The sequence below is a fragment of the Felis catus genome, chromosome A1 (assembly GCF_018350175.1).
Source record: "Felis catus isolate Fca126 chromosome A1, F.catus_Fca126_mat1.0, whole genome shotgun sequence".
NCBI lineage: Eukaryota > Metazoa > Chordata > Mammalia > Carnivora > Felidae > Felis > Felis catus.
In genome coordinates, this window is record NC_058368.1 from 149091133 (window position 1) to 149104986 (window position 13854).

At 36.2% G+C, this 13854-nt stretch overlaps 1 long non-coding RNA gene across 2 annotated transcripts in view; it reads left to right on the forward strand.

Annotated features, from left to right (window-relative positions):
- The first annotated feature begins 378 nt into the window (after window positions 1–378).
- LOC123379022 overlaps window positions 379–13854 on the forward strand; it is a 182198-nt gene continuing 168722 nt past the window's right edge. For both annotated transcript variants that reach the window (XR_006582928.1, XR_006582930.1), the window contains exons 1-2: window positions 379–541; window positions 3081–3150. This is a non-coding gene — a long non-coding RNA (uncharacterized LOC123379022). The remainder of the gene's footprint in view (window positions 542–3080; window positions 3151–13854) is intronic.

Sequence of the window (13854 nt, forward strand, 5' to 3'; positions counted from 1 at the left end):
TGTAGGGAAAAGAGAAGAGGGAAAGAGACAGGAAAAGACATTTATTATAAGGAATTGACTCTTGCAATTATAGGGGATGACAAGTCCCAAGATCTGCAATGGTAAGCTAAAGACTCAAGAGAGCCAATGGTATAGTTCTGGTAGTTCTGACAGAGTAGGCACTTAGCTAGATTAGAGCAAAGAACCACTGAAAAAGATAACAACCAGTGAAAAAGATAAAACTCAAAAAGATATCTAAAAGATAGAAACCTCTAACCACCTGCAGGGCTGCAAAGGGAAAGTTTCCCACAATTGGTGGTAAAAACCCTGGGGCACACGTGTGCACTCTTCCCCATAACCACTGCCCTAAAGTTACCTTTAGCTTCATTACAATACATTTACCTCACGGTTTTGACCTGCCTTGAGGGGGATGGCTGCCATGACTGGTCCCCTAAGGACCATACTTGGTCATAGGCTACCCTCTAGTGACTTGTAGGAGGAGACTCCCGGGTGATTGGAGAACAAAGACCGCCCATAGTGAGACTCTTCAACCCAGATTCAGGTAAGACCCCCCTTACCCCAGTACAGATGCCGCTTCTGGGCTTGTCTCCTTTCCCACCTTTAGGGTGTACTTTAGCTTTGACCCCTGTTAAACACTAGCTTGCTTAAGAGTTTGGCTCCAAATTATTTCTTGGCAGAACTCAAGAACCGACACTGGAGCGGGGGGAACAGGACTCAAAACTAATGTCTATAGTCCAAACACTGGCAAGCTCAAGAACCAGAAAAAGCCTGTGTTTCAGTTCATATCCAAAGAAGGGAAAATGCTGATGTCACAGCCCAAAGGTAGGAAGGCAGTAAGAATTTTTCTTAGGTAGGGGAGGACCGGCCTTTTTTGTCTATTTAGGCCTTCAGTTCATTGGATGACAGACGACAAATTGCTTTGCTCAGTCTACCAATTTATTTTTTTAATTTTTTTTAACGTTTATTTATTTTTGAGACAGAGAGAGACAGAGCATGAATGGGGTAGGGTCAGAGAGAGGGAGACACAGAATCTGAAACAGGCTCCAGGCCCCGAGGGGGTCAGCACAGAGCCCGATGCGGGGCTCGAACTCACGGACCGTGAGATCATGACCTGAGCTGAAGTCAGCCGCTTAATCGACTGAGCCACCCAGGCGCCCCCAATTTAAATGTTAAGCCCATCCATTGAGTATTATATATAAGTGATGAATCACTAAATTCTACTTCTGGAACTAATATTACACTGCATGTTAATTAACTAGCATTTAAATAGAAACTTGAAACAAAACATACATACATAAATGTTAAGCTCGTACAAAATACCCTCACAGAAACACCCAGAATAATATTTGACCAGATATCCAGGCCCCCTGTGGTCAAGCTGACATATAAATGTAATCATCACAAGCAGCTTGCTTGTTAAAAGACATTTCCTTCTGTGACTGACTCCATCTCTAGTGATTTCCAAAGAAGTGGTGAGCCTTTTTCAAAGAACAGCTGAAATCCATGGCAGTACATTCCAAGACAACTAAAAGCTGGCTTCATTCATTCATTCATTCATTCATTCATTCATTCATTCAGCTGTGTGTGGTTGGTGTGGGTTTGTTTTTGCAATTAATTTTGATATATACTTATTTGTTTTAAATACACTTCTTGAACACTGGAATCACCAACTCTCTAGAACCATAACTGTGAAAAAAAAAATGCTTACATCTTTAAGAAAGTCAGATATTCTTCATAGAGTTTCTTTTTGTTTTTAAAAAAGTAGGTTTCTCTCTAACCCTTCTTAAATTATCATGTCTCTTTCTGACCACAGCTAGGAAAGGTCTTTGTTTTTAAAGAATCATGTATCCATATCCTTAATCACACCTGCAAAGTCCTTTTTGCCACGTAAAGCAACATAGTCACACATTCCTGGGATTAGAACATGGATGTCATTGAGGACTACTATGGGCTGTATTTCTGCTGACAACCTCTCCTTTTCTTGGTGTGATTTCATGATCACAAGAAAGGTGTTGCAATTAGTCACTATTTCCTTCTTCCCAGAAGAAGAAAAGATTTAGAGGGAATTGTAAGCAGTGCCTGCCAGCTGATTCACTCCCCTTTTTAGGAAGCTTCATTAGAAACCTATCTAGCAATTTCCATCTTCATCTAATTGAACTAATTGGGTGTCACATGAGACCTAGCACACTAAACTATTATAAGTCAATAAACTATGACCAAAATCTATAAATTAAACAATAGAAAAATTAGTATAGTATATAGAACTATGAGTTAAATTCAAGAAAAAATAACTATGAATTGCAGATTTTTTTTTCGGGAGAATGGAATATGCATATGGAAGGAAAGTGGGGAGAGATGTTACAGCACTATATAACTCATTAAAAATGTGCCTGCCTGCTTTAGTAAAAAGCAAAATAAAATAAAAATAGATCTGTAGATTAGCACCCATATCATCCTGGTTTTTACTCTAGACTTTGTACAAAAAATGGACCTCATGCCTAGAATTTCATCATTATATAAATGCAACTAGATTTTGTCCTCCAAGCAGTTGCAGAAAAGCCTCCCTCTGTAACTATATGGTATTTATCATTAATTTAAATGTTGGAATATTTAAAAATATATATCTCCACTGATTTTCTTACCACTAATACTCTATATAAATATTTAGTTTTTCAGTGTAAATTAGAAGCTCTTTGAAAACCAGAAAGTATTTGTACAGATTTTTTTTTAATTTTGTACTCAGCACCCCAATGGAGCTGTGTTTAATAGATGCTAAAGAGGAGATTCTAGAACGGAATTTCAAACGAGCATTCTTTGGCAACTGGGCTATCGCTCATTTTGATTAGCTAAGTTGTGCAATTTTCACAGGTTTCTCTTTAAGAAGAGAACTGGTTCAAAATGTTTTCCATGTGTTCGCACATACATAAAATACTAAACTAGAAAAATGAGACAGACTTTAGGATGATTCTTTCTCTGTGAGTATCCTGCATTTCATAACGTGATTGCTGAACTTAGTTTTCTTTAACGCACCGTGTTCATTCACCATTCATTCAACGTTCTCCCTTTTGCTCTGAAAACAGGAAACTCAATTTCTGTGGTGCTCAATGGAACTTTTGACAATTTAATGAAGAAACCTCGAGAGTGCAGAGGGTAAGCAAAGAGATTTTTTTCCCTCACATCAAGAAGTAGCGCTGAAGTGGTAAATATGCGGTTTTATTTCTGTTCTTAGTATTGTATCCTGGCCTGACTGCCCCTAGTTTTAAATTGGGAAGCATCTCAAAGAATTCTCTGAGCAATAACTATTTTTTCCATTTTCTTATGATTTGCTGCCTCTATTAGATGGGAGTAGTAGGCATTCACAGCTCGTTCAGACTGAAGTGGGATCGGTTCTTCCTACCACGCAGTTTTTTTACTGTTCATCTGCCCCTGCCCACCACTAACTGGGGAAATATGTTATAACCTATAAGCTCACAAAAGAATTTCAAGCTGTGTTCTGTTGTATCGTGGAAACATTATGCACGAGACATGACCCAGGGGTAGCAAGACAGGGGTAGCAATACACCTTGAGCCTGTGCTTTTCCTATGATTCTATTTAAAATCATCTAATGTATCTAGTCCTCTGAGGGAGTAAACAGGTGATCTGTATCACTCAGTGAATTATCCAAGCCAGGCTCAATTGCCTAAGAAAATCCTAGATGTGATGAAAGTTAACACTTCTCCCTGCTTAGAAAATTACGTTGTTAGTAACCATCCAGACACAAAATAATAATGACAGTAATAATAATATTACGCTATATGACAAGAGAGATTCTGGGTCAAAATCTGATTTAAAAAAGAAAGATAAAGTGGTCTTAAAAACATTGGGATTAAGTTAAATCTGTAATTCTCAACTGAGGTGATCTTGCCACCCCCCCACAGACAGTTGGTAATGTCTGGAAATATATTTGGTTGTCACAAACCAGGGGGTTCTACTGACTTCTAAAAAGCAAAGGCTAGAGATGCTGCTAACCAGAAGACAAAACACAGAACAGCCCATGCACAACAAAAGATTAAGCTAGCTTCAAATGTTAATAGTGCCATAGGTGTTGTATGGAATTGTTGAATCCCTATATTGTTCACCTGAAGCTAATATTATGCTGTATGTTAGTTGAATGGAATTTAAAGGAAAACTTTGAAAAAATGTTAATAGTGCCAGATGGAAGAACCCCTAGGCAGATGTTGCCATCGACTGCATGTTGGTTGTGTCCCTAAAATTCATATATTGAAGCTTAATACCCATTGTGATGGTGTTTGATGGTGCACCTTGGGAGGTGATTAGGTCATGACAGTGGTGCTCTAGGAATGGTAGCTGTGCCTTTCTAAAAGAGACCCTAACGAGGTTCCTGCACCCCTTCTACCATGTGAGGTTATAGCAAAAAGACATCCATCTGTGAATCAGAAAGCAAGTCCTCACCATACACTGAATCTGCCAGCACGTTGATCATGGACTTCCTGTCCTCCAGCACTGTGAGAAATAAATTTCTATTGTTTGTAAGCCACCCAGTTTTTGGAACTCAGTTGTAGCAGTCCAAAAGTACTGATATTAATTTTAAAATCTATTTATTGCAGAAGGCAATGATAAAACTAAAAGAGTAACAAAAACTATAGTCCATTATTTTGGATCTTAAAATGAGATAACCCTGATGTGCCACTATACTTTTAAAGTAGGCAGATAAAATCCCTGAATATCTCCTTAGAAGCAGATGCTGGTCATTTCAAAACTCTCAGTCCTTTCAGTAACTGTTAAGTTCAGCCTCTATTTCAGTTCTGATATTTCTAAGTTTTCTTAGAAATGTTATACATAGAAAACAGAGCTGGTGGAATACATTGTCCCTTATATAGCAGCAGAGTGTCTTCTGCCTCTAGGTGAAATTGATCTTTTCTAACAACTGTGTTTTAAGTACCTTCACTGCTCAAATGTCATCTTCTTGCTAAAGCCTTCCCAATTCCTCCAGGAGAGAATTTGTCATTTTCTCTCTGGTGTACATCTCCAAAGATACTTGGTGTACATCTTATTTACAACTCTTTTCAAATAGTATTACAAAATCTTGCTTATTATGTTCTGAAAGTCCAAAGTCTATGAGTTCATTCCACAATGAGATCACATCTTAGTTTTCTTAAAACTGAGCCCAGTGTCTGGAATAGAATGGATGCCTAATAAATAGGGATGGAATGAAAGAGAATGAGTACATAATTTGGTTTGTAAGATTGAGGAGGTCTTAATTTCAACTTTAGACTCAGTGATACTGAATATGGCTTAAAACCCCATCCGTCCAAATCTTGCCTAAAGAATATAAAACAGATCACAAGTTACACTGTCTTCAGACTTTAGTGTCAGAGACTTGGAGAGTGCACAGCATTCTAGTGGGCAGGGCATAGAGAGACCATTAAATAACAGTCATTGTACATGCAGACACAGGAATGAAGGAAGGAAGGAAAGGGAAGAATAGTTCCCAAAAACTACCCAGGCATATAACCATTTATCGTTCTCCACCTTATACCCCCAGATGCTATCCTATGTCCTTGTGAAACAGGCTTCAAAGCAGAGAACAATTAGAGATTGAACTCTTTTTTCTTTTTTTTAACTCCAAAAAAAGGCTGAGTATTTCTTTTAAAACTGTTGAACTCAGTGGACTTCAAACAGAGGTACATGTGTCCTGGTGGTTAATGTAAACAACAGATGGTTTTACCAAAATCAATTCTAGATCCTCAAATCCCTTACGTCCTCTTTCTAAAAGCAAGGTGCCGGGCTTTTGTCCTTTCCCACATCAGTACTTGCTATAACCCTTTTTCCACTTTACAAAAGAGAAGCGTACATCTCATCACTCAAAATCCTATTATGGTGTAAGTACGGTGTACTTGAGGGTAGTATTACCTAAAGGAGGGCAAAACTTGCCAGGAGGCCAAACAAAATGACAATTTAAATACTAGTCTTTGTACAACCTTCTTGGATTGAGATGCTATAATCCCATGATAGAGTTTCACGCCTTATCCTAGTTTACACATATTTTATTTAAGGGTGAAGTGTGGTAATCGAAATGAGGTAGAGCTCTTCTGGTTCAGATATTTTGTAGAATAGAGTGAAGACAATTTCTATTTAATGTCACTAACTCTCTTATACAACTGACAAAGAGACTGAATCCCTCTTGACAGAGAGTCCTATGGGAGCCATGCAAAGATAGACTCCATATGAAAATTCAAAAGTGCCAGAATCTTATTTCATCCAGCCAAAAAAACAGATAGCAAAATCCATCCTTATTAACGCCCTCTGTTAGATTCACAATAGTCAAGATGTGTACAAAGTAACGTGCGAATCGCCTAACTCATTGCAAAGTGCACTGTCACAGCATTTTGACAATTCTCAGTAATGTGAAAAAGCTTGGTGATTACCCGCATTTACCCTTGTTGAAATCTGTGTGTCAGTTGCATATTTTGCATAATTCTGTATTAACTTTCAAAACATCACTGTCACATATTCAGGTGAAAGAAATAAATCCTGAATAAATTGGTATTTTGATTTCTCTTGGTATTTTACTCAGATCTACAGGAAGAATATTTTTTTTTTGTCAAAAAGTTCTTGAATACTAGAAATCCATATTCATTTATTACTTAGGTTACTTTGCACAATTCTATCACATTTTTAACACATTTATATTATGCATCAAAAATATATTCTGGATTCTGTTGGAAATCATATACTTAGCAACAATAATCAATACACTTTTTAAACCCCAGTCTTCTAAAATTCTAACAATTCTCCCTCTCTCTCTCTCTCTCTCTCTCTCTCTCTCTCTGCTTGTAACTTTTACAAAGTTAGTTTAAATCTCCTCCTCAAAAGAAAAGCATCTACTTATTTATAGGCATAGGACAAATGCTCCCAAAGGTAGTCATTTAGATTAGATGATTATTAGATTATTCTAATCATTAGAATAGCATTTTCATATATTTTGGATTGATTCTTCCCACAGAGTTGTTGATATGTTGTTTCAAATCTTCTTTCAATCCTTTATTCCAGTTTCCCAAAACTACCCCAACTCTCCACTGCTTATATTTTCTGTCCTGTCATCAGTGAATCAAAATGGCACCCTGCTTTTTCTTTACATATAAATGGAGAACAAAAAATGTTGAGTCACAGTTTGGTTGAAAGTGTTATTTAGACCTGTTATAAAATTATTAAAGACATTTAAGGGTCTCCTGGGTGGTTCAGGCAGTTAAACATCTGACTTCAGCTTAGGTCATGATTTCACAGTTTGTGAATTTGAGCCCTGCATCAGGCTTTGTGCTGACAGCTGGGAGCCTGAAGCCTGCTTCAGATTCTGTGTCTCCCTCTCTCTCTGCCCCTGCTCTGCTCATACTCTGTCTCTGTCTGTCTCTCTCAAAAATTAATAAAACATTTTTAAAATGTTATTAAAGACATTTAAGTTCCATGTGAATTTGAGTAATTGCTGATTGGAAAAAGGTTCATTTACATTCTTGTTTCTTGAAACCTAGAAATATGTAAGGGTCTGCTTATTAGTTAATGATCTCATATAAAGTCACAATAAAATTGTCCTATCTGTAAATACAGTAGTTAATCAGTCACAAAGACAGCAGTACCCTAAAAAGAAAAAGCAAAAAAATTGAAATATAATAATAAAGAATTCTGTATTGGGAAGATAAAATGCATGAATCTACTTTAAAATAGAATAACAAAAACAACACCAAACTTCTGAAATATAATACAGTGCATTTGAAAAGTGGCATAGGAAGAATTGCATCCACAAGCAAGGTATATTCATAAGAAAGAGGGTGAATTGAAGCAAGATCTATTCCAAGAAGAAATTATGGAGAGAATTTTTTTACAATTGATTCACTTATATGTTTTCCTCAGAGATTTAAAACCAAATCATACTACCTAAATGGAAAAGCAAAAAAAGCTTGAAAGGAGAAAAAGAAAAGAATTTGTTTATAAGTTGTGGAATTTATTTTGTCTGATGAATGAAAAATACATTAATGTAACATGTGAAGCATTTCATGAGTTGAATACAGTGATTAAGAACTCTACCTCTGAGGCCAGACAAGCCTAGATTCCTTAACACCATGAAGTCTGTAGTTCCTATTTTTAATGTGAGACTGGTAGATTTATTGAGGGAAATAATACACGGCACATAACGAGCTTATTTCAGTGTCTCGTTACAAGGGAAGTCTTCCAAAGTCAGATATACTATCAGTGGAAACATAAATTGTGGGGGTCTTTCCTGAAAGGGGATTTTTATCCCCTTAGGGAGGCGATCTGAATACGTTCATGTTTGAAACGAGAGCAATACCTAAGGTAATTTTTGGAAAGAATTTCTAGCTCTCTCACTGCACAGCCGCATTTCCATAGAATCAGAAGTTCTGCGTATGGCGAATACGACTAGATTATAGGTTATAAACTAGTTCAAATTAGCTTTTTAATTTTCCTTACAAATTCTCCAAATCATTTTTATCCTGGTCTGTGCTCAAGGAGCACATGATAGATGTTGACTCAATATATAGATCACTGATCTTACCTACCTAATCACAGATAGCTATTTCTGTTGATCCATAGTGATTCTGTTGATCGCTCTGTTCACAGAAGATTTCTTATCTACCAGTCAGGACACAAACCTCTGTCATGTCAAAGGCAGCATCTCAGTACTAAAACCCACCTAAACACAGCAAGACACATTGTGCACAGAAATCGTGCGTTGCTAAGATGAAGACATTATAATGAGATCAAGGTAATGAGCAGAATAACAATTTGCCAACGGAAGACAAATTTTCTTCCCTTGGAAAGAATGCCTACGGAGAATACCAACAAGAAAACAATACCTCAAAATGCTTGTCTGGGATATATTTTATCATCAAGCAGCACATTTCTTATCGTGATGAAAAGGAAAACAGATCCATGGGTAGTGCTGATATGTTAACATAGATAATGTGTTGCAGTAAACATTAATTTATCATTCCATTGCCAAGAAACCAAAGGAAATAAAATAATAAAGGAAGAAGGAAACCATAAAAGCAGAACTGTATGCCCTGCATATGAAAATGGTAAAATAAAACTGAGGATAATTGGAAATCAATTAAAAGGTAAAATATTTAAAATCAAATTCTCTGGTTTTGAAACAAAAGGAAGGGAGATTAATCTTCTGTTTCCTCTTAAATTAAAGTGACTATCATTTCAGCAAAACTTAACAGCCCTCCAAAAGAGAATAAATGAGCCGATTGTGTACAACTTGGTAGCATATTGAAAACCTCAGTCGTGAGTGGAAATTCTCTTTTTCCACAAAGCTTTCCCCAAATATACTTATTAGCTTTATGTTAGCTGATCAGCATAGACATCTTCAATTATCCAGTTTTAAAAGGGAAGTCATCTGTCATCCTTTTGAGAGAGGGAAAGAGAGAATCCCAAGCTGACAGCCCAGAGCCTGCTTGAGATTCTCTCTCTCTCCCTCTCTCTCTGCCCCTCCAGCTGCTTGTACTCTCTAAACAAACAAGCAAACAAACAAACAAACATTTAAAAAAATGTGTGTTTCCAGGCTCCTTTAGGTCCTGTCATTTATCAGTTTTGGTTGTTCTTAGTTTTGTTTTGTTTTTTAAACATGTTCAAGCTGTTTCAATTCTCTAAGCTTCAATTTCCTCTACTGTAAAATGGAATTCATAGGTAAATAGAATCCATATAACACATATCATGCATTTAGCACAAGTCCAGATACACAGTAAGCTAACAAGTAAACTGGTTTTAATCATTAACCAGCAAGTCAAGGAAAAATTACTTTTTGGCTGGGGTTGGGGGGGGTGGTGGGCAGGTGGACAAAGCGGAAGTGTGAGCAAGTGGAGGGGCAGAAGAAGAGGGAGAGACAGAGCCTTAAAGCAGGCCCCACACACAGTTCAGAGCTGAGCTCTCAGAGCTCAATCTCACGATTGCGAGATCATGACCTGAGCCAAAATCAAGAGTTGGACACTTGACGGACTGTATCCCTAGGCACCTCAGGAAAAAATACTCTTATTGTAATATTGTGATTCCTCCGTTCCTGGGACTTTTACTTTTTAATATGGCTGGAATTTGACATGGTAATGTCATATATAAAATAACTCTTTTAGGGCTCCTGGGTGGCTCAGTCAGTTGAGCATATTATTTCGGCTCAGGTCATGATCTCACGGCTCGTGAGTTCAAGCCCCACATCAGGCACTGTGTTGACAGCTTGGAGCCTGGAGTCTGCTTTGGATTCTGCGTCCCTCTCTCTCTCTCTTCCCCTTCCTTGCTCATGCAATTTCATGTCTCTCTCTCTCTCTCTCTCTCAAGAATAAATAAAACATTAAAAAAAATTTTTAAAAAACCAAAATAACTCTTTCTTTCTAAAGGGTTTTGAATACATTTTTTGATTAATGTTTTATTAACAGTACTTGCTTATAATTTAATTCTTGCCTTTCCATACTGTGTGTAAAGTCTACTTTTTACAAAATGAAAACCTTACTAACATCAAAAATCACTTTTCAATTAAAATTCTTTACCCAAAAATAATTCAGAAAAATAAATGTATTAATAGGGTTGAGGAGTATGTGGAAAACCCTAGAATCAGTCATTTTATACATTGTGTTTCACATGAAGATTCCCTTTAAAGTCATGTAATAAAATTCTCAAGAAAAATCCCTGGGTAATCAATGACAAGATAAGCAGAGATGATCTGAGATTATTTTTAACGCCTCCTCATAGTTTTCACTGTGCTTTTCTTCTGAAATACACTTTTTTAAAAACCATATAAGTGAGATACAAAAGGGTTGCGATGGATCCAAAGGTGAGACAATCTATCACAGCAACAAGAAAGGAATATTTCTGTACAGGAAATGGTCCCACATGAATGAGACATTAGCTGGATATGGATGGCATGGACAGCCCCAACCTAACTTCAAGGATTTTGCTTTGTGGAAACCAAATGCTGCTCACAACATGAGCATGGTGCCAACTCTCTGTTGCATGGTCTTTGCCTGGGCCTGTCTGTGGGACACAGGGACTGTCAGGGTTCAATTCTCCCACTGTTCTCCTCTAGCTGCAAAACTGTGCACCGTATTTGGCTTTTAGTTGTCCAAGTATATACTTTATACATTCAATCCTCCCATTTTATGTTTCTTCTACTTCTGAATATAAAGTACTACAACTTGACACTAACAAATGCTGACAAAAGATGTTATTTAGCAGTAACATGAATAGTCCAGAACATGCGAATATCAAATTTTACGTTATCGTCAAAAAGTGTTTTTGCATCATCACTTTTTAAAATTGGGATATATAATTAATATGTAATAAATCGCATCTTTTTAAGCATACCATTCAGTGGTTGTTAGTACATTTGTAGGGTTCTGCAACCCTCACCACTAACTGTTTTAGAACATTTTCATCACCCCAAAAAGAAATCCTATACCCATTAGTAGTCACTCCCATTTTCCCTCTTCCTTCAACCCCTGGCAACCACTAATCTATTTTCTGCCCCCATGAATTTGCTTTTTCTGAACATTTCACATAAATGGAATCATACAATGAGTTATCACGAAAATTTAATCACAAAGATTAAAAACCTGGAGAATCTACAGACCTTTGAGAATACGGCAATAGAGCTAAATTAAATATATATTATACATGTATGTATAATATAGAGAGAAAGAAAGAGAGAGAAAGGATGATACTGGTAGGCAGAGAAATGTGACAGAGAAAGAATAGAAAAGATTATTGGAAACGGAATGTGTAAGATTCCATTTAAGAATATTCAGTTCCCACATTTTACTGAATCAAAATCTCCAAAAAGAATGAAAATCTCAGTTGGTTGAGCATCCGACTTCAGCTCAGGTCATGATCTCACTGTTCATGGGTTCAAGCCCTACTTTGGGCTCTATGGTGATAGCTCAGAGCCTGGAGCCTGTTTCAGATTCTGTGTTTCCCTCTCTTTGCTCCTCCCCTGCTTGTGCTTGTTCTCTCTCTCTCTCAAAAGTAAGTAGACATATTTTAAAAATTAAAAAATAAAAATAAAAAAGTGAAAAAACAAAATCTGCAAAAATAAAGTCTGAGCATCTGTATTAAAAAATAATAATAAAAAAAATAAAACAAAAACTTCCCTGGAGGCTATGATACTTAGCTGGATTTTGGAAGCCTTTCTTTAGGCCATATTCTGATTAACTGCTAATTCAGGTATTTCTAACCATTAATTAACTCAATGACACATTCACAAGTACATTCACAAGCCACTCAATTATGCTATTTTGAAGAAAAGTAAATAAATAAAAGATTCAAATAATAATTGCACCCTCTGCTAATGTTTTCATAACTTTTTAGCCTGTTTATGCAATGATTAATTGCTTAATTGTGTTTCTTAGACATCTACAGATGTGTATATTTAAAAATTTTTGAAATGAAAACTAAATGAATATTTATTTAGCTTTCTTTGTTCTTACCTTCATTTGTTTTGCATAAACAATGTTATACTTACTCATGCAAATCAATGCAAACAGAGAAATTATGCTCCTGCAAATTATTTCATTTTTATTTCTAAATAGAATCGTAGTTACAAGCAGAAAATATTTACTTGGTAGTCCAAATGTCATGAGCATTTAAATATAATGTATTACTCAGTAAAAAATGATGAATATTATTGAAGAGATGATAAAAGATGGATATAGTTTCATTTCCGCTGTTTGAGCACAATGTACCAATAAGTATACCCTACTATTCCTTCACAAATATTTTCCCATTTCTATATGTTCCACTCTTATCTCAGTAATTAAATTCTTCCATGTAAATTTTAATATGTTTTCATTTTTAATCTATCACTTCATACTCAACATCTCTGTTAGAAGATCTGTGCAATTGAGATGCCAGAGGTTATAAATGATGCCTTTATTTATTGTTAAAATAAAAACACTGGCATAAAACTACTTGAGTGAATGTGGCAAAATCAGGTATGCTACTACCCTCTCTGTTCCACAAACAAAGACAGATTAAAATATGTGCTGAACATAAGATATTTACATGGCGAAGGCAAGAGAGAAAGTGGGAAGGGCAGGAGTTGTATCTTGATAAGGAATAGAGATGGAGAAGAAAATTATGACTTTTAAAACAACTTAACTTTGGGATTGAATATTCAACAACAGTATAATTTAAGATAAGATTGTGTCTCAGAGCCGGCCTTACCTGTCGGAATGCATCAAAGGGCATGTAAGTTCTACAAGTTTAACATCCACTCCAGCATGTTTGGGGGGGGGGGGGGGTATATACTGCCTCAAGTCAATTCTTTGTAAAATTTCTTACTTTAACAGGGGGCAATGTAGTGTACATTGTTCCAATTCCAAAACATATGAAATGCCCTGATTCTCCCTAATTGATATCCATTTTCCTCTACAAAATTCTGAATTCTTATTCCTCACTTCATGTTAATTCCCAGGCAATCTTTGTAACTGAGACTGATAGGTAGAATGTAATGTTCCTATTTGGAACTTAAAAGAGACACAGTCAATGATACTATAGTTCATTGGGGAAATCCTAAGGTTACATCCAAATTTAAGAATAGAAGATCTTACTTTACTGGCTGACTTTTACTTTCAGAATTACATATTTTTTTAAAATTTTTTCTCTCATTAACATTTCATTAGCTTTCGCTTCTAATGCTTCAGCTACAGATTTCTCTGTACCAAGGCTCTGATAAGTAGATAATACCTTGCAAAACATTTAAGATGTTATGAAAGAGACCTTTGGGTTAATCCTTTCATAAGGTAAGTAGCGTTTCCAATGAAATTAATCACTGGTCTTCTAGTTAATCAGTT